This window comes from Heteronotia binoei, chromosome 13 (genome assembly GCF_032191835.1).
Source record: "Heteronotia binoei isolate CCM8104 ecotype False Entrance Well chromosome 13, APGP_CSIRO_Hbin_v1, whole genome shotgun sequence".
NCBI lineage: Eukaryota > Metazoa > Chordata > Lepidosauria > Squamata > Gekkonidae > Heteronotia > Heteronotia binoei.
In genome coordinates this window covers 25,872,623-25,894,596 of record NC_083235.1, presented here as the reverse complement: position 1 = coordinate 25,894,596, position 21,974 = coordinate 25,872,623, and the positions used below count along the sequence as shown (strand labels likewise).

At 46.8% G+C, this 21,974-nt stretch overlaps 1 protein-coding gene across 2 annotated transcripts in view; it reads right to left on the bottom strand.

The window, feature by feature from the left end:
• The window catches only part of GLI1 (GLI family zinc finger 1), a 177,198-nt gene that overhangs the window by 93,322 nt on the left and 61,902 nt on the right, over positions 1-21,974 (bottom strand). The window lies entirely within an intron of this gene.

The following is a 21,974-nucleotide window of genomic DNA, read 5'->3' as shown; positions in this document are numbered from 1 at the left end:
GAAAGAGAGAGAGAGAGAAGATGAGACAGACAGACAGACAGACAGACAGACAGACAGACAGACAGACAGACAGACAGACAGACAGACAGACAGACAGACAGACAGATAGATAGATAGATAGATAGATAGATAGATAGATAGATAGATAGATAGATAGATAGATAGATAGATAGATAGCCATTGAGTCACAGTAGACTAATGGGAACCTTGTAGAGTTTTCAAGGCAAGAGATGAACAGAGGTGGTTTGCCCACTGCCTGTCTCTGTACAACAACTCTGGACTACCTTCCAAATACAATCCTGCTTAGCTTCCAAGACCTGACAAGATTGGGCTAGCCTGGGCTATTCTGGTCACAGTACAGATTTATTTGGAACCTATAAAAGACCTGTTTTTTCTGCCATGTGAAGTGATGGGGATTCACACTGCCTGGATATTTTGGCAGTACTTTGGCCTCCTGTAGTAAATGACTTCTTTTTCTGTGGTGAATGGTTCTGGGACTTTAAAACCTGTCATCAGGAGGTCCACCTTCAGAGCCGGAACTCTAGAAGTCCTCCCCAAGCACCAAGAATACAGAGTATCTTTGCCTCAGATTTAGTGCTTCATCTAAACTTTGTGGCTAATAGCCACTGATGAACCTCTACTCCACATGCTTATCCAATCCCCTCTTGAAGCTGTCTATGCTTGTAGCCATCACCACTGTCTGTGGCAGCGAATTCCACGTGTGAGTAAAAGGTGTTCTGCACGTGCTCTGAGGCCTGCATTCCAATACACAGGCAATTAGTGGAAAGTGGTAAACAGTGGGGTACCACAGGGCTCGGTACTAGGTCCAGTGCTTTTGAACTTGTTCATTAATGATTTGGAGTTGGGAGTAAGCGGTGAAGTGGCTAAGTCTGCGGAGGACACTAAGTTGGGCTCAGCCATAAGCTTCCACAGCTCCATAGGACATGACTGTTTGTCAGGCCTGTTTGAAATTTTGCAGTGGGCAGTCGAAGATCAAGGAGGAGACAAAGAACTAGTTTGAAATTATAGCAGAAAGGGTTCCAGATGGAGTTATGGCTCTCATCCTGTCTACAGGTAGGAAGGGCTCCCTCTAAAGACAGCTGCATTCTGGACTAACAGATGTTTCTAAACAAGGCAATCATATAGGTTTGCCAGTTCCAGGATGGGAAATACCTGGGGTTTTTGGAGGTGGAGACTGGGGAGGGCAGGGTTTAGGGAGGGGAGGAACCCATGTAGGGTATAATGCCATTGAGTCTACCCTCCAAAGATGGCATTTTCTTTAAGGGAAAATTTTTCTCTGTAAAAATCAATTGGCAGATCTCCAGCCCCACCTGGAGGTTGGCAACCCTTCAGTCACAAGGGGACTCCTTTACAATTGCCACTCCAGTTTTGTGCATGTGAGTAGAGTTGTGAAGAAGACAATGCACCTTGCAACAATGGTTAAACTCATGGTGTTAGATAGGGAAAAGATAGTTAATTTGTTTAGCACAGACTGGAAACTCCTTATAGACTTTATGCAGGGAAAAGATAGTAATGGTCTGATGATTGTGGTTTTGATGATTAAGATATTAGGAGTTCTTTTGTCTTATTATATAGCAAGGTAAAACTTTGTAATCAAATGTATATTTGTTGTAGAGAAAATTCGAAGTCTTTCTATTTTATGCATGTCTTTGTTTCTTTTGTCTTTTTTTATCAATAAAAACTAGAAACTTGGAGAAACAAATTAGTTGATATCCTCCCCCCCCCCACGTTTTTATGTAGGAAAAGTCCAGCAGCAACTCATTTGCATATTAAGCCACACCCTCGGATATCACCATTGTTTCACTCAGGGCCAGTCAGTCAGTCAGTCAAGATTTATTATGGCATCGAGCCATTTACAGAAATATAAAATACTGGGAGCATATGAAGTACAAAATCACCTGGCATTAAAGCATTCCAGTTCTGCACACATACTTGTCTCTTTTTTTTTGTCACAGCTGGGTCTCCTACATTTGGGTTTGCGAGTAGTTGCTTCCTAGTGCAAAGTGCGTAGCTTTCAAGAACTGCAACATCATTCATCTTAGAAGTTAAACCTCTGTCACAACCCAATTTTAGGGTTGCCAGCCCCCAGGTGGGAATTGGGGCTCTCCCAATTTCGCAGGCTCCTACCCGCCATCAGCCAACTGGCTAGTGGGGAAAAGCTTCACCCCCAATAGCCATGATCTGGTGTGATGTCCCTGAAGTGATGACATCACGCAAAAGTGATGTCATCATGCTGAGGATGTTGCACATGATGGTCTGATCTGATGGGCAAAACGCTGAGTTTTGCCCAAAATACCAGAGTGTTGCCGAGTTACATCCCCATCATGACGATGCCACTTCTGTGTGATGTCATCATATCAGGAATGTCACACGTGGTCACACTGCCCTGCCGCCCCACTCCCAGAAAGCTGCCTTCCACCCCCTGCTAGCAAGGAGGTAAGACCTAGCAACCCTAAAACCCATGGACCCAGAAGGATTTAGAAAATCCCCTCCACCGGTGATTGGTCACTCTCTCAGGATCAACCTAGATGAGATCCATGAACGGATCTTCCCAGGGTATTTAAAAAGGGAAAGAGGAGCCGTGAAGTGCTAAGATTGCCAGCCTCCATGTGAGAGGTATAGTTCTCCCAGAATTACAACTTATTTCCAGACTTAAGAGATCAAGTTCCCTTGGAGAAAATGGCAGCTTCAGATGGTGGAATCTATGACATCATATCCCTGCTATACACCCTTCCTCCCCAAACTCTGCCCGCTCCAGGCCCCGCCCCCAAATTTCCAGGAATTTCCCAACCTGTAATTGGCAACTTAAGGCGCTCCAATTTGTATTGGGATCATTGTGCAGGAAGCTAGCCCCCACCTTTTTGGTGCTGTATTGTTTTGCTAACCAAGATTCCCCAAGGACTAAGATTCACTCTGAAAGGGGAAAAAAGACAGGACCCCTCTCTTGGCCTGTCTTTTTCTTCTCCATAGCTAATAACTGGATATTGGGACATGTCTGCTTCATCTGGGGGGAGAGGGTTAAAATCCACTCCCTCTGTCACGTGGACCAGATCCAAATCACATTCCTTATCCTTATGGCTTCTATGGGGGGTGGGGGGATGGAAGGACTGGAGATCCATTTGCAGTTCCCGAGTCTCATCTTGGTTGCTGAATCTTTGTGGAACTGCCTTCTAGGTCTAGGCTTGCACTGAGTGGTTCACTGAATTCAGTGGTACTGAGTTACTGACTTCCAACCAAACCTGCGCAAATTCCTGCTGCCAGGCTACAATTCCATGCATGCTTCCTTGGGAGCTAGCCCAATTAAAGTCAGTGGGACTAGCTTTCGAGAAGCGAGATGAGGGTGCGGAGTTTCGTTCACTTGGTGACGCTTCTCGCGGCAATTTTGCCTGGGTCGTAAGATTATCTATCACAAGAAGCATTTGCGCATGCTTTGCTGGCCTAGATATTGCTTTGTCCACGAGCAAGCCCGCAAGTTCAGGACTACTATTATCTGTTTAACGTTTGGCCTAATTAGTCAAGGCTTTGCCATAAGCGGCATTACCTGCACCCTAATGCATTCATTTTGTCCTCATTTTACAGACTCTGCATTTCACCTTAAGTTATCTGTACACCCTCACATTGACCTTTCTGTAAGACTTCTCACAATCCTTATCGTATTAATTATCCCAGCCTATCCTACAAGGCAGGGTAGGGTTATACCTATATAATTCCCCGCTGCATGGATGGGAAACAGGCAGTTGGGGGAAAAACTTGCACAAGAAAAGATAGCTAAACCCCAGAATTTAGGAGACTGTGAGTGAGTCACCTTTCTCCTACCTCCCCAAAATCCAGAGATTCAGTATAACCCGTCAGGGAACTTCCAAAAGTTTTCATTTGCCACCACAATTGCAGTGTTTTCCCAAGGAAGGTTACCTGGACCTGAATCTTTGTCAGGAGGGATATGGACAGATGTGGGAGGGAATTACACCTCCCTAGCTGTCAGCAACATGAATGGAGTGCCTTTCTGAATACAACTGGCTATACTGGCCCAAGATTCTAACAGCAGCCATCCAGATACCCCAAGAAACTAGCAAGCAGAGTGTGATTATGGTGTCCCTTCCTTGTTAATTTCCAGCATCTGTTAATAAATGAAAGACATTCAGAAGCACATACAAGCACTCTCAAGCCTTCCAAAAGCCTATTACCACAGTAATACGCCCTTGGAAGGTTTGCAAGTGCTTGTATGTGCTTCTGAAAGTGTCAGAAAGAGATATTCATAAATATATGAACAGCGTAGAGAAATTCCATTTTTTCTCCATTGAAAGCTCCCACTTTCTCAAGCCTTTCTCCATCCCCTTCCCCTCTGAAAACCTGATTTACATGCTACAGAAGCCCAGTTCACACGTTACAGTGAATGCATGTATATTCTGTACACTAGACAGGGTTGCCGACTTCCAGGTAGAACCTGGAGATTTCCCTTTATTACAATTGATCTCCAGATGGCCGGTTCCTAGGGTTGCCACTTCCAGGTGCCCTTGCCAGTCCAGCAGAGGGATTTGGGGGGGTATTCCAAGGATGGGCAAGGAAATGTCATCACACTGGGGACATTACATGGGGGATACTCTGTTTTTTTGTGGGCAAACTCTGTAGTTAAATTGGGCATAAACCATAGAGTTTGCCCAAAAAAAACAGAGAACCCCCTTCCCGACATCCTCGACACGGTGACACCACTTCTGGGTGATGTCATTCCTGTTTAGTGGAGGGGTTTCCCCCACTGGCCAGCTGGTCTATGGCAGGGAGAAGCCCCCATTGGGACCTGGGGCTGGAAACCCTATTAGTTCCCCTGGAGAAAATCGCTGCTTTGAAAGATGGACTCCATGGCATCATGATGAGATGACGAGATGAGACTGGATTTATATGCCACCCTTCACTACCCAAAGGAGTCTCGGAGTAGCTTACAATCTCCTTTCCCTTCCAACCCCAGAACAGACACCTTGAGAGGTAGGTCAGGCTGAGAGATCTCTCTAAGAACTGCTCTTGAGCAGAACAGCTTTGAAAGAGTCACGATTGACCCAAGGCCACTCCAGCAGTTGCACATAAAGAAGAAGGGAGTCAAACTCAGTTCTCCCAGATAACAGTCCATGCCAGGGCTGGATTAAACCCTGTGGAGGCCCCTAGGCAGTCAAAATCTCAGGGGGGGGGGGCTCGCAGATTATCTCAGAGCTGGAGCGGTTGCCCTGCCGCCTGTGGCCCCTGGCGCAGCCTGCAGGCACCTTCTCAAAAGCCCCTTTGACAAAGCTGTGGGGGACAGGGAGAGAGAGGAAAACTTAGCGATGATGCCAGTATCAGCCGCACCAGGCAGGTCAGGCGAAGAGTGGCTCAGTTGCTGGCTGCACATGCAGGTTGGGAGGGCTGCAAGCAGCGGGGAAACCGGGGGGGGGGGGGAAGCCGCCCAGAGGCATGGGGGCCCATAGGCTAATGCTTACTTGGCCTAATTGTTAATTCGGCTCTGGTCTGTGCACTTAACCACTATAACAAACTGGCTCTCTGCCCTCCCCAAGTCCCGTACACCCCAGGCTCCACCCCAAAAATCATCAAGTAATTCCCAGACCAGAGCTGCCTAGTACATATGCTTTTCCTAGTACCCTAGTACATATGCTTTTTCTTTAAGAATGTGTTGACTATTTCCCATATTACACTGAGTGCATGTACAACTTGAAGTAGTAATTTGCACCACACATCCATCCAGGTAACTGGTCCCTTGTTTCAACAGTAAAGTGAATGTGTGTTGAAATTAGGGACCAGTTTGTTGGCTCTTTTTTTTTTTTTCAAACAAATGTACACACAAAGTTCATGCAGAATGTACACGTGTTCACTATAACTTGTGAACAGGGCTAAACTGCATATTTATCCAGGTCGTGGACCCCGATTTCATTTGGAAAGTGCATTGGCTCTTGCCAGGTCTTAGATTCAGCAGGAGCTCACAGGAGCACAGCTCCTGAACCTTTCTGACGGTTCCCCCTCTTCCTCCCTCCCTCCCTTGTCCATTGAATAGTAGGTGCAGCTGCATAACAATCCCTGGATTAGGAGAGCGGGCAGCCAGCCAGCCAGCCACCAGGGGCTTTCCATGCCCCTAGAAGCCCTCATTAGCCCCTGGAGAAGCCTGCATCCCCCTTTCTCCACTTTCTTATGTGATTTTGTGTGGCAAGTGGCTTGCTGGCCTTTAAGGGGGGGGGGGAAGCCCAGGAGAGCCACAGGCGAGCAAGGCCTGCTTGGGCTAGCTGGATCTCTAGCCAGCCGAAGCAGGCCTTGCTCGCCCAGGGCTCTCCTTTCTTGCATCAGGTTGCTTTTGGCTGGGGGTGGTGGTGGTATATGCTAATGAGTTATGCTAATAAGCTCTGCCACCTATTTTTCTACAAAATGACCCCTGGCTCTTTCTTACAAACATATACATGCTCAAGTATGGGGGAAAAAAATCAGCATGGTATAGTCCAGTCTTGTCAGATCTTGGAAGCTAAGCAGGGTTGGTACCACAAAGGAATACTTTTGCAGAGGAAGACAATGGCAAACTGCCTCTTCTTTTTATTTGACTCGAAAGCCCTTTACTGAGGTCGCTGTAAGTCTGATGCAGCTTGATGACATTTTACACACACATGCGTAAAATGTACATGTGTTCACTGTAATATGTAAACACGGGAAGGAATGAAGGGATGGACCGGACTGTACAACATCATAGCAAAGATGAGGAAGCAAATTTTCAAATGCTTCCATACATTTTAAAAAGAAATCCTGCAACTGAAAAAGTTAGCACAGCGGACAATCATAGGATCATAGAGCTGGAAGGGACCTCCAGGGTCATCTAGTCCAACCCCTACACAATGCAAGAAATTCACAAATACCTTCCCCCCCCCACACACACCCAGTGACACCAGCTCCATGCCCAGAAGATGACAACCGCCCCCCCCCCCCGCAAAAAAAACCCCTCCAGGATCCCTGCCCAAGCTGGCCTGGAGAAAAATGACTGCCTGACCCCGAAGTGGTGATCAGCATTTTCCTGGGTGTTAAGAAAGGGCCATGAGAATTAAGCAGTGATGCAACCCTTCCTGCCCTCCTTCTCATGACCTGCCTAATAAGAATCAGCATTGCTGTCAAACGACCATCTAGTAGGGTTGCCAAGTCCAATTCAAGAAATATCTGGGGACTTTGGGGGTGGAGCCAGGAGACATTAGGGGTGGAGCCAAGATCAAGGCTGTGACAAGCATGACTGAACTCCAAAGGGAGTTCTGGCCATCACATTTAAAGGGACGGCACACCTTTTCAATGCCTTCCTTCCATAGGACATAATGAAGGATACGGGCATCTTCTTTTGGGGCTCATAGAATTGGACCCCCTGGTCCAATCTTTTTGAAACTTGGGGGGTATTTTGGGGAGAGGCAGTAGATGCTATACTGAAAATGTGGTGCCTCTACCCCAAAAAAACACCCCCCCCCAGAGCCCCAGATACCTGCAGATCAATTCTCCATGATTTTCTATGGGAATAAATCTCCATAGGGAATAAAAGAGTTCCCAGCAGACATTTCCCTCCCCTCCCCCCGCTTTCTGATGACCCTGAAGCGGGGGGAGGGCCTCCAAACCAGGGGATCCCCTGCCCCCACCTGGGGATTGGCAACCCTACCACCTAGCCTCTGTTTGACAACCTCTAAAGGAGAGCCCACCACCTCCTAAGGAATACACTAGATTAAAATTGTTCTCCCAGCTGTGCTGGTTTTGCCTTTTTCGTTTTTTACCTGGAGGAGAGTTTTTTGTGTGCTTAACATTTAAAATGGGAGCCCCCCGCCCCTGCACTTGTGCACTGAATTGGTACAGTCTATTCTACTTCTTCAGGATTCTGCATCTGTAGCCTAAACTACAGACCAGAGCTCTTTTTGAGCAGGAATCCAATTGGCTTGGCATCTAGGGGTGTGACGTAATATGCAAATGCATTCGTGCTGGGCATTTTCTACAAAAAAAAAAAAGTCCTGCTACAGACATGGCTGCTGAGGCACAAATCTCAGAACTGAGCAACTGTATTTTAAATTAAGGTAAACCATGGATTTATCTGGGGTGGTAGTGGAAAGCACTGTCAACAGCCAATGTACAGTGACTCCATCGGGAAGAGAATAACAGAGGTGAGTTGCCATCGCCTGCATTTGAGTAGCAACTCTGGACTTCCTTGGTAGTTTCCCACTGAAGTACCAACCGGGGCTGGCCCTACTTAGCTTCCCAGATCTGATGAGATCGAGCTAGCCTGGGCCATCCAGGTCAGGGCATATATTTCTGTAATCTATATATCTATTTCTCAAGCATGGCCCCCCTCCGTCTGCAGATACCTAAATCTGTGGATTGGGGCCACACTGGCACTAAGCAGATTTTTCTGCAAATTTGGGTGAGTTTTGCAGAAAAATCTGAGAAGCTAAAAGAAACACGCAGGGGTAGGGTTGCCAAGTCCAATTCAAGAAATATCTGGGGACTTTGGGGGTGGAGCCAGGAGACATTGGAGTGGAGCCAAGATCAAGGCTGTGACAAGCATAATTGAACTCCACGGGAGTTCTGGCCATCACATTTAAAGGGACAGCACACCTTTTAGAATGCTGTCCTTCCATAGAAAATAATGAAGGATAGGGGCACCTTTTTGGGGGGCTCATAGAATTGGACCCCCTGGTCCAATCCTTTTGAAACTTGGGAGGTATTTTGGGGAGAGGCACTAGATGCTATACGGAAAATTTGGCACCTCTACCTCAAAATACAGCCTTCCCAGAGCCCCTGACACCCGCGGATCAATTCCCCATCATTCCTTATAGAAATCGTTCCTGGAGGTGCATAATGGCTGTGGGGGTGGAGCTTCCCCCGCCGGCCAGCTGGCTGGGGGAGGGGGAAAGCCTGTAAAACCAGGGGATCCCCCGCTGGGACCTGGGGATTGGGAAGCCTACACAGGGGAGGTTTAACTTCCCATCCCTAAGTAAAATAGTATTCTCTGTGCTTATTTTACTACTCGCTTTCGGCAGCACTTGCAAACCAACCCAGGGGCTGCAGCGGGCCCATCAGAGGCAGTTAAGTAGGCCTGAGCCTGGAGGTGGCTATAGGTGAGACTGGGGGCTGCATCAGGCTTAACAGCCTGGAGTCTGTGCTGGGCCCAGAAGTGGCTGTGCTGGGCCCAGAGCTGGCTGCAATAGAGCCCAGAGGCCATGCCAGCAAGATAGGGCTGCCAATTTTCAGGGGGGGGGCAGGGGATCCCCCGTTTTGGAGGCCCTCCCCCTCCTTCAGGGTCATCAGAAAGCAGGGGGAGGGAATGTCCAATTCCCATAGGGTATAATGGAAAATTCATCAGTGGGTATCTGGGACTCTGGGGGGTGTTTTTTGAAGTAGAGACACCAAATTTTCAGCATAGCATCTGGTGCCTCTCCTTAACCCCTCCCCCCCCCAAGTTTCAAAACATTTGGACTGCGGAGTCCAATGCTATGAGCCCCAAAAGAAGGTGCCCCTATCCTTATTATTCAAAATGGAGGGAAGGCATTTAAAAGGAGCGTGGTCCCTTTAAATGTGATGGCCAGAACTCCCTTTGAAGTTCAATTGTGCTTATCACACCTTTGCTCCTGGCTCCACCCCCAAAGTCTACTGGCTCCATCCCCAAAGTCCACTGGTATTTTTTGAGTTGCACTTGGCAATCCTACAGCGAGAAAGTGAGGGGATTCCCAACCACAAGTCTCACAGGTCTAGCAGCAGAGGCCTGGAGACATGCCAGCATTAACGTTGGGGAGAGGGGTGAGTTCGGCAGCCTTAGGATTGCCAGTCTCCAGGTCCTGACAGTTTCCGTCCGTTTTGGGGGCTTCTGCCCATCCCCAGCCAGGTGGCCAGTGCAGGAAACCCAACCCCCAAATAGTGATATCACCACAGGACGTCCCCGATGTGATGATGTCATCCAGAAGTGATGTTGGGGATGTCACGTGGTGGCACTCTGGTTTGAGGGAAAAACTCTACGATTTGAAGCTGGTTTCGCCATAGAATTTTGCCCCAAAACTAGAGTATCGCCATGTGACGTCTCCAACGACATAACAGCATTTCTGGGTGATGGTATCACATTGGAGACATCTCGGAATGCCCCCCAAATCCCTCTGTCAGAGCAGCAAGGGTGCCTGGCAACCCTATGGGCAGCAGTGGCTGCAACAGTGGGATGGGGAACCATGACATGGGGAGAGGCCTTCCATCTCTTAGCCGGCAGTGACGGCGGGGGGGGGGGAGAATAAAGTTAAGAGGGGGGGATCGGGAGGAATCCCCCCCACAAGTATTGCAGGTCTGTATTTGTGGCATCATCTCTGCAACATCTTTTTCAACCCTTTTTCTTTCTGAACACCCAAATTTGGATTTTTTAATTTGAAAGTGGGAGTTGACATTTTCAAAGTAAGGTGATTCATATGAATCCCAAGATCTTTTTTCTTGGGCAATTACAGTTAATTTGCCCTGACCTGGATGGTCCAGACTAGCCTGATCTTGTCAGATCTCAGAAGCAAAGCAGGGTCGGCCCTGGTTAGATCTTGGATGGAGGACCACCAAGGAAGTCCAGGGTTGCTACGCAGAGGCAATGTGTTAGTTGCGGTTGAGAGAAAAAGGACATGCTCAAAGGCACTGTAGGGGCAGGATGCGCAGGAACAAGAAAAGTTAAAGGAAGACTACCTCTGTGCTCATGTACTTTGGCCTTGTTTATTTTGGCAATGGACAGCATATGTCTACTAGGAAGTAAGTCCCATGCTATTCAATGTGGCTTACTCCCAGGAAAGTGTTGTTGGGAGTGCAACCATAGTTTAGGGTCCTTAGGAACCTTTCAAAAGCCTCTCAAAAACAGTTCAGCAAATGATTCCTTGAGGTTTTTGACTCACAGAACAGTAATCTAGGGTTGCCAGGTCCAATTCAAGAAATATCCGGGGACTTTGGGGTGGAGCCAGGATACTTTGGGAGTGAACCCCCAGTCCAATCTTTTTGAAACTTGGAGGGTGTATTGAGGAGAGGCACTGGATGGTATGCTGAAAATTTGTTTCCTCAAAAAACAACCCCTCCTCAGAAGCCCAGATACCCACAAATCAATTCTCCATTATACTCCATAGGGAATAATGGAGTGCCCAGCAGACATTTCCCTCCCTCCCCCCCCCCCCCCGCTTTCTGATGACCCTGAAGCAGGGGGAGGGCCTCCAAAGCAGGGGGTCCCCTGCCCCCAACTGGGGATTGGCAACCTGAGCAATCCTAATTCACAAAGTCCTTTACTGTCTGTTACAGAAGTGGCTTTCTGATTTCAACGAAGTTCTCTTCTTGTTGACTCTAAGCCTCATAGGAATCATTACATGCCCTCCCCAACTGCCACCAGACCTAGACTGCAGGTTGCCAAATCTGCACCATGATTTGTCCCCCCACCCCACCCCTGGCCACTAAAAGGTACCGTCTTCCCATTGATTAACACCATGGTGGGGGCCTGTTCAAGCAATAATTTTGAGAACTTTTGTGTCATTTGGCATATTGAGCTGGTCTCCTATAAATGCTCCTACGCAGGGTCAGTCAACCTCCAGGTGGAGGCTGGCCTTAGGGTGGCCAGCCTCCAGGTGGAGCCTGGAGATCTCCTGGAATTACAATCAACCTCCAGATGACAGAGATGAGTTCTCTTAGGCTTGCCAACCTCCAGGTACTACCTGGAGATCCCTTCTGTTATGGTGGCGCTCCAGACGATAAAGACCGGTTCCCCTGGAGAAAATGGCTGTTTTGGAGGCTGGACTTTATGCATTATACCTTGCTGAGGTCCCTCCCCTCCCCAAACCCAACCACCCAAATTTCCAGGTATTTCCCAACTCATAACTGGCAACCCTAGTTCTTCTGGAGAAAATGGCTGCTTGGAGGGTGACTCCATGGCCTTATATACTGAGGCCCTTCCCTTTCTCAAACCCTGCCCTCCCCAGCTCCACCCTCCAAATTTCCAGAAATTTTCTACCCCAGAGTAAGCAACCCTAAAATTTCCTGACATTACAATGATGGTTGCCAACCTCCAGGCAAGGCCTAGAGATTTCCCAGAATTTCCACTGATCACCAAACTACACAGCTTAGTTCCTTGGAGAAAATGACTGCTGGGTGATGTCTGTGGCATTATACCCCGCTGAGGTCTCCCTCTGCTGGCTCCACCCCCAAATCTCCAGGAATTTCCTAACCCAGAGTTGGCAACCTTACTCTCACACCTGTCCAGATTGCAACACACCACACCCTGGAGAACCTTCCACAAGCTGATTGACAAACCACGGTAGGGTGAGTCATGATTTGGACACGTCTGAGCAGTTTGGAAAGGTTGGATAGGTATCTGCTATAAAATGCTTCAGGTTTAGGATACCTTGTCTAGGAGGGAATTACAATAGATCAACCCGTGGGTCTGTTCCAAGTGTTATTTATTTCGCAAGAAAGAGGTTCCATGTGTAGAAAACTCTTGCCTTTCTTTGGCCACTTTGGACCAGTTGTGTGGCTCAGTGAATTCATAACTCTCCGTGAGGCGAGATCTCTTGTGAGCTGCTTTGTAAAATCCTTTACAGCACAGACGGTTTTTAGATATGAGGAGGAAAAGGAGGGAATTTAGGAAAAGATAGCTCTTTTGGAAGGACAACTTTCCTCTAACTGGCAGTAGCAAACTCTGAAGGGGCAAAGGGGGACGGTCAGAAAATTTCTTCTCTTCTTTCTTTTTCATTTGCTTGCAATACCATGATATAATTTTCATAGGCAGTAGGTCCTCTAACACCCTTGCCTGAAGTGTTCCAGAAATTCAGACTACCATCTTTGAACATTTGCGTAAAACGACCACGTCTGCTATGCGGGACTGACTGACACTGTGGATTTTGAATACGCTGCTGTATCCTCACAGCCTGAAGCAACTCAAGAGTTGCTTGAGAGTTCAAACAACAATTGGGGGGGGGGGTAACTGTTGCATTGTGTCCTGAGGGGTTGTGGGGATGCACTGCCCCATGAATGTTATCAAAATCCGCTTTCTGTGGGGAGAAAGGGGGGGAAGCAAACCAGGATATATGTGTGTGTGTATACGCGTGCAGGCGGACTGCAGCCAATGGGGAGGGAACGCCTGTTCCTGTGAGGAGTCACCCTCCTCCCCCTCCCTCAGCACAGCCGCCTCTGGCCCACCCAAGTAGCAGCCGATGGGCATAAATTTGAGAACCGAGTACTAGGGCTGGATTGAAGGGAACCTTCCCCTCTCGGCCTCCGTGCCTGCCAAGAAACTCAAACCGAAACACATTCCCTCCTGGCTCGCCTGCCAAGAAACCACGGCGCGAGGCCAGCAGCACTGAGGCTGCTCCACGTAAACACTACTGGGGGAGGCAGGGCTACTGCCCCCCCACTCCATTACCAACCTAAGGAGGAGCATTAATGCTTCGTTCTGGAGTGCTTACGCCCACTACATACGCACAGCTGGCTCCCTAGAGAGAGCTGGAGTCATCCCCCTTCCCTCAAGATTTTGGCTCTTGCAGGCCTTTGTTAAGAAGAAGCGTCTATATATGTATAAATAAATATCCTGTCCAGGAAAGAGGAACGGGAGGCAGCTTGAATTAGGCCCCAAAGCTCAGAGACACCCCTAAAGTTGACACTTTGAACTATGGGAGAGGAGCCTCCCTACCTAAGGAGCCCATGAGAAAACTCAGTGCCATTTGCCTGGCAACAGTATGGAAAGGTTAGGCTGCTGTGAGGAAGGGTTAGGCCTCAGAAAACAAGACGGACCAACCCCCCAAATTTCCACCCGCAGTTTCAGAGAAATACCAGAGAGGTTTCCTTCTTGTTCATGGCTAGATCTGGCTGAGACACAGAAGCTGGGCCTAGAGCCCCTCACATTAAGGAGTTTCCCCCCACATGAGGTGATATTTTTGAAGACCCGTTTCACAGCTGGCATGCTACAGATTACACATGAAACAGAACCCTGCTGCTGAGTAAACATTTAATGGGCCTGCCTGACTAGGGACACCAAATCTACCAAAGAAGGTTCATAGGGAAAGGACTGAAGGATATTGTGTTTAAGCCCTTAACAACTTCAGCAGAACAGAGTCCTCAGATCAGGGGCACTGAATCGGGTCCCTTGAATAGAGGTTTCATGTGTGGCAATGGGCAACTGAAGCTTTCCACGGCATGGAGGTAAATGAACTAGTAAATAAGCCTCTATAAAAGTAGAGATGCCAGCCTCCAGGTGGAACCTAAAGATCCCCCAGAACTACTTTGGTATGCTTTGGAGGGTGGACTCTGTAGAATTGTACCCCTCTGAGGTCCCTGTTCTCACCAGGCTCTTTTCCCCAATCTCCAGGAATTTCCCAACCTGGATCTGGCAACCTACCCTCCATCCCCTGCTGGCGGATAGAGGGGACCTGGCAACTCTATATGAAAGGAACATAACATATTTTTCTCCAGGCAGTCAGCAACCTCAGCAGTGAATAAGATGATCCAGCACTCAAAGCATTTGTATGCTCTGTTTCAAGAACTCAATGATACCAAAGAGACCGCATCAGACTATATAACCTGGACCCCCCAATCACAAACCATAATCTTGGAAATTAGAAATGCACTAAAGGTAGGGGACTAACAAGGAAAACTTAAATCATAGTTCATGGTCACAGATAACTGATAGGGGACCATACCAATCATTCTCCTCTGTCCTGCTTTCCTAAAGCTGCCAACTGCACAAAACTGTACATGTTACAGACCCTCTATTAAAGACCCTCTGCCCATTAGAAATAGAAGACAAATTCTGTATTTAGAAAGCCTTATTTAGAGGTTCACTTTGTTTTTTTGTTTTTTTGCAGAACAGTGAATTTATCAGTGAATCTTCCACCTATTTTAGAAATGTCTGAGGAAAAACAACTATTGGAAGCATTAACGAGAAATAGTACGTTTTCTATTCCCACTACTACCACCTAACAGAGGAGTGGTTTATGGAAATAGCATGAGTAATCAGTATGATTTGGTCTATCATACCAGCTGTAAAAACTGAAATTGCTTCATCGGGGAATAAAGGGCAATAATGGCCATTTCACAGTGTCCAGTTTTCCAACTACATATTTAGGAATATATAATGTGATTTCTTTGCATCAGTATAATCTTTCAATAGGACTTGGTTTTCAGATGATAGCGAGTGTCTATCTGGTACATGCTTTTTTGGCAGATTTACATTCTTCATCAAACCATCTTTTGGATGGCTCTCGCCAGAAATCCACAGCAACAAGTTGATTTGCTTTATTTCAGGGCGAGATAGAATTTTTATCTAGTTTTATATTATTTCCCTAAACTGATATCTTTTTATTTTATTCTGATCTATGATTGTAATAAATATATTGATTGATTGAAATAAAGTGGTTTGTAGGTTTGCATGGATGATACTATGATTGCAATAAGCCTTTGTCACCTTTTCCCAGGGTGTGTTGAAAGACGGTACTATTCAAACTAAAAGTGAAAGCTCATTTGTAACCTTTGCGACAAAACCTTCTCCCAGATCTCCTCCCCATTCTAGCCAGTCTTTGCTTTAGTCCTGAACCACAGAGTGTTCTGTATCTCTGGCATTAGGCCAGACATTGCTGTCCCCTTAAAATAAAGGGCAGAAGAAGAGAAGGAGGAGGAAGAGACTGAATTTATACCCCATCCTTCATTGCCCAAAGGAGTCTCAGAGCAGCTTACAATCTCCTTCCCTTCCGCTCCCCACAACAGACACCCTGTGAGGTAGGTGAGGCTGAGAAAACTCTGACAGAAACCAATCCTGAGAGAACAGCTCTGAGAGTTGTGACTGACCCAGGATCACTCCAGCAGGTGCATGTGGAGGAGTGGGGGATCAAACCCAGTTCTCCCAGATAAGAGTCTGCACACTTAACTACTGCAACAAAAAGGCTCTCAAACTACACCAAACTGGTACTCAAATGTTTTTAAAACAACTGGGATTTAAGCAAGCTACACTCTCTAGATTGGGTGCAGTGGTGTCCATGCTAAATCCTGATGATAGCATTAGAACATAAGAACATAAGAGAAGCCATGTTGGATCACGCCATGGCCCATCCAGTCCAACACATTACTTCTAAATCAGGGCCATGTCCTATATGCCTGCCTGTATTCCTTTTACTTATGCGCACACATGTAAATCCCACTACTCAGGTACGCAAGGTTAGCTGTCCTGATCACGATGGGTTGAATCCGGTGATCAGTCAACAGAACCAATACCTAACCTTTATTCCACTCTTTTCCAAGACTAGGAAAGATGACTCTTGAAGTCAGGGAAAATGTGGGGATTAATAGGCGGGAGGCTGTGTACTGAGGAGGGTGAAAGGGCAGAATTGTTCTGTCCTCCCTTTTCCATAAACAGAGTTTGTGGGAGAAGTTGGAGGGCTGATTTTGGCCCTTATACTTCCTCAAGACTGCTTTGGGAAGGTGAAAGAAAAAGATCCATGATCCTGGCACTCAGGGATCCCTGGAATCTAACCTAAATTACTGTGGGACGGGACTCTTCCTCACTAAAAATGTTCAAGCAGAGATTGGACAGCAACTTGTATGGAATGCTCTTGCTAGGTCGGACTAGATGGTTTCAAAGACCCCTTCCAATTCTAGGACTCCATGCACTCAATTAGCATATTTAATATATGTACTGCCCTGACCTGGATAGCCCATGCTAGCCCAATCTCACTAAGGAGGGTTGGCCTGGTTAATGCTTGGATGAGAGACCACCAAGGATGTCCAGGGTTGAGACGCAGAGGCAGGCAATTGCAGTTTGGTGTAGTGGTTAAGTGTGTGGACTCTTATCTGGGAGAACCAGGTTTGATTCCCCATTCCTCCACTTGCACCTGCTGGAATGGCCTTGGATCAGCCATATCTCTTGTAGTTGTCCTTGAAAGGGAAGCTGCTGTAAGAGCTCTCTCAGCCCCACCCACCTCACAGGGTGTCTGTTGTGGGGGAGAAGATATAGGAGATTGTAAGCCACTCTGAGTCTCTGATTCAGAGAGAAGGGCAGGATATAAATCTACGGTCTTCTTCTGCAGTCTTAAGTATGCAGACTCTTATCTGGGAGAACCAGGTTTGATTCCCCACTCCTCCAGCTGCTGGAATGGCCTTGAGTCAGCCATAGCTCTCACAGAAGGGCAGCTGGTGTGAGAGTTCTCTCAGCCCCACCCACCTCACAGAGTATCTGTTGTTGGGGGGGGGGAGATTGTGACTTCTCTGAGACTTGAGATTCAGAGCGTAGGGCAGGATATAAATCCAATATCATCAATATCATCAAACCACTTCTCATTGCCTCTTGCCTTGAAAACCCTATGTTATCACCATAAACTAGCTGAGATTTGATGGCAGATGATAGATAGATAGATAAACAGACAGATAGATATAGACAGATGATAGACAGACAAGCACAAACTCAAACTTCAACTAATTCCTTGCTCTTTAATTCTTTATATTCTTTTTTTTAAGTATAGGGAAGCAAGCAACACCTCCCAAACTGGGGGGGGGGGAGCAATTGCTCATTCAGCAGTATAATGTATACATTCAATCTATACAAATTATTAAATTGCCTCTGAAGCTGAAACAACAACAATCATGCAGGGCAAAATAAAACCAAAAAAAGTACACAGTTAAGAACAATCTAGGCAGTGATATTAGAGCTAGAGAAAAGGCTGCTGTCTTAGTCTGTTTCTGGACCACCACTTAGACTAGGGCTCTGCAGCCTCCGAAGGGCTAACAACCCCCCTCCCACACATACACACTCACACACACTGTGGAGGAATGTGATGTCATGGCTGGATTAGCAAGGGCTGCTGAGATCCCAGGCTCGATAAAAAGGCAGCTCAGAGCTGTGTGTGGCAAAATCCATCTTCCCACCGACAACACAGGTCCCCCCACAGTGTGCGTCTGGTCTGTGCAGGCAAGCAAAGCCGGCCCAAAAATTGCTACTGGAAGCTGTGCTGACTGGTGGGGGGATGGGGGCTTAGGGTTGCTCGATCCAGGTTGGAAAACTCCTGGAAATGTGGGGATGGAGCCTAGGGAGGAAAGGGACGGGGGAGGGTACAATGCCACAGAGTCCACCCTCCAAGTGAGAGGTGTGGACAGTGCCGTCAAGTCACATCTGACTTATAGCGATCTCATAGAGTTTTCAAGGCAAGAGACATTTAGAGGTGGTTTGCCGTCACCTTCCTCTTCATCATGAAGCTAGCGTTCCTTAGTGGTCTCCCATCCAGGGCTTTTTTTGTAGCAGGAACTCCTTTGCATATTAGGCCACACAGCCCTGATGTAGCCAATCCTCCAAGAGCTTATAGTAGGCCCTGTAAGAAGAGCCCTGTAAGCTCTGGGAGGATTGGCTACATCAGGGGTGTGGGGCCTAATATGCAAAGGAGTTCCAATCCTGCTTAGTTTCCGAGATCTGACAAGATCAGCCTAGCCTGAGCTATCCAAGGTCAGGTTCCACCCTCCAAAGCAGCCATTTTATCCAGTCTGGATAAAATGCCTGGAGATGACCTGTAATTCCTGTTGATTCCTGGGTTCCAACCTGGATGCCAAAATCCCTACCTCCTGTGAATATGCAGATAGATATCTACTCATAAATACATCCTGTAGGTCAGAGATCCTGGAGATTATTTTTTTTTTGGGGGGGGGGCAGAGTTGCTATCTTCTGGGCATGGAGCAGGGTTGACTGAGAATGTGTGTGGGGCATTTGTGATTTTTCTTAATTGTGCAGGGGGGTTGACTAGATGACCCTGGAGGACCCTCCCAAATTTATAATTATATGACTCTACATATAGAAGAAGAAGAAGACTGCAGATTTATACCCTGCCCTTCCCTCTGAATCAGAGACTCAGAGCGGCTTACATTTATCTCCTTCCCCCACAAAAGACACCTTGTGAGGTGGGTGGGGCTGAGAGAGCTCTCACAGCAGCTGCCCTTTCTAAGGACAACTCCTGCAAGAGCTATGGCTGACCCAAGGCCATTCCAGGAGGTGTAAGTGGAGGAGTGGGGAATCAAACCAGGTTCTCCCAGATAAGAGTCCATGCACTTAACCACTACATCAAATTGATAAACAAAGAGACAAGACATTCTAACAGATCTGATGCCTGCACAATTCTTTCAAATCAGGACTGGGAGGCTTATATAGAGGACCAAACTGATAGAGCAGATATTGTTCCTACCAGGGCTTTTTTTTTTTTAGCAGGAACGCAGTTCCGGATGGCTTAATATGCAAATTATTTCCTGCCGGGCTTTTTCTACAAAAAAGCCCTGTGTGAAACAATGGTTACATCAGGGGTGTATGGCCTAATATGTAAATGAGTTCCTGCTGGGCTTTTTCTACAAAACAAGTCCTGGTTCCTACTTACTCAATATAGCAGAGCTTGTTCCTACTGGAAAAGTTAATACTAGGGGACATGAGGCACAGTATTTGGGAGGGAGGAGCTGTGGGTCACGCACCACTTGCTTTTGCCTGGGATACTGCTTGCAATTTCAGTTGCTGCTACTACAGCACCCAGCCAGCTGTAGTACTCTCAGGGATGTCGCTGTAGGATGACTATGAAGTGGTACTCAAGAAACATCAGGTTTCAAAGCAAGATAGTGAGTCGGAAACAGAAGAATCAGCTGCTGGGGAAAGGGTGTAAATAGGTAGACCTGCACAGGTAGGCTAAAGTAAAAATTGTTTTTTGCATTTATTTGAACTATGGAGATTTCCCCTCAAAGAACCCAGGGGACTGCAGTTGGGTAAAGTCTCCTAGTAAGAGAACTCTGGTCACCTTCACAGAACTACAGTTCTCAAGATTTCATGGCATGGGGGACTTAACATCAAACCATCTTACAGTATGGGTACGGCCTGAGACTTGTAGGGTTGCCAGCTCAGGATTGGGAAACTCCTGGAGAAGCGGGGGGAGGGGGGAGTTGTCCAATTGTTTTTATAAGTTCCCAACCGCTTCAGTGCATTCACAACTCACATCAAGCACAAAAATTTCTTCAGCGGAGAAAAACTTCACAGAAAAGCAATTGGACAACTTTCCAACCCCTCCATGAGGAAGGTCTGACTGAAACGTGCTGACCAGCTAGCGAGCGACGTAGGAGGTGGTCTTGGGGTGTCCCATGTAAGGTTCCAGATTTTGCATCATTATTTGAGAAGAAATTCAACACAATCGCTTTATTGGACTGGACAAGTTTATTATACCACTGAACAGGATTTACATTGTTGTTTTCAACTTTCGTATGAACTATGCCCTTTGAATGTTTATGATATTTATGAATTATAATGAAGAATATTTTTGTCAATAATCAGATCACAGTCTGCTTTTGTACAATTAGCAACCTCTAGGTGGTGGCTGAAGATCTCCCAGTATTACAATTGATCTCCAGTCAACAGTTCCTCTGGAGAAAATGGCTACTTTGGAAGGTAGATTTTATGACATTATATCCCACTGAAGCCCCTCCGCTCCCCAAATCTCACCGTCCTCAGGTTCCACTTTCCAAAATCACCAGGTATTTCCCAATCCAGAGATGGCAACCCTAGGGAGGGATCTCAGCAGCATATAATGTCATAGAAGTCCACCCTCCAAAGCAGCTGTTTTCTTCTTTAATCTGGAGATCAGGGCTTTTTTTTTAGCAGAAACACACAGGAATGCAGCTTGGCATCAGGGTGTGTGGCTTAAAATGCAAATGAGTCCTTGCTGGGCTTTTTCAACAAAAAGCTCTGTGTAAAAACAACAGTGATGTCAGGGGGTGTGGCCTAATATGCAAATGAGTTCCTACTGGGGTCTTTCTACAAAGAAAGCCCTGCTGGAGATTAATAGTAAAAGCCGGAGACCTCCAGGCCTCATCTGGAGGTTGGCAACTCTACCTAATGGCCTTTTCACATCTGAAGCTTAAGCTCTTTCTTATTTTCTTCTTTCCTTCCTTCCTACTAATGCCTCACTATTGTTAAAGAGAAAGTGGAGGAGGCATTTGTAATAGGAATGAGAACTCTGGCCAGTGTAGGATTTTCCATTCAGATTCAGCATCATTTTCCATGACTTGTTTATTTAAGGCTCCTGTGTGAAAACGCCCAAAACCTGTGTTGTCCTGCAGAACAAAATCAACCTCTCTAATGTCAGTAATCAGACATATTGTACAAGGGAATTGCCTGGCCTGTCGCTTTTCAAACATTAGCAGTGTGATTTCGGGGCAGCCGAGAGGCCGTGGCTCAGACTGTTGGCATCTGTATGGTTTTCACACCCGTGTCATTATTGCACAACTAATTTCAGCCCCAAATTCTTTCTTAGCACCCATGGGCCCACAAACCAAGATCTGCACAAGGCTTTGGGCAAACAGAAGAGCCAAAAATCAGGAAGGCCAAGGTGCAAACCACAGAGCTGGACTTAACGGTGAGTTGTTTCAGCAGCAGTTGAGCTACACAGGGAGATGAAGCCTGCAAGCCAATTAATAAATTCTTTTTTTAATCTTAAATTTTAAATGCAATGTCCCCTGTTATATTATGGTGTGTCAAAATAGTCTTATGAGCACTCCAGCATGGGTTGAGAAGGACACCACTCACCATAAGGGGATGAACCAAGACAGTGAGCTTTGGGATTTTACCTAATGTCCCAAAACTCTCTCAGTGTTCAGAACAATACAGAAAAGCCAGCTGGAAGTGAATTCACTGGGTCCAAATAGCCTGCTGATTTGGCCTTGAGTTTTACTGCAAGTTGTGGGACTGAAGAATGACCAAAAACAAGGGAAATCACAAGACGGGTTGATAGTGGATGCTTCCGCAATAGGTTATTTTCCTCCGGCACTGACCCTAACCCTAATTTATTTCTCCGGGTAGTGGATTGCTGCTGCTTTGTAGCCTCCACTGCAAATTGCAGCACAATCGTTTCAGGTGTGACCAGACATAGTGTTGTTGTCTTTCTTGGTTTGCAGGTGTGGTTTTTGATCTAGTTGTTGATGGC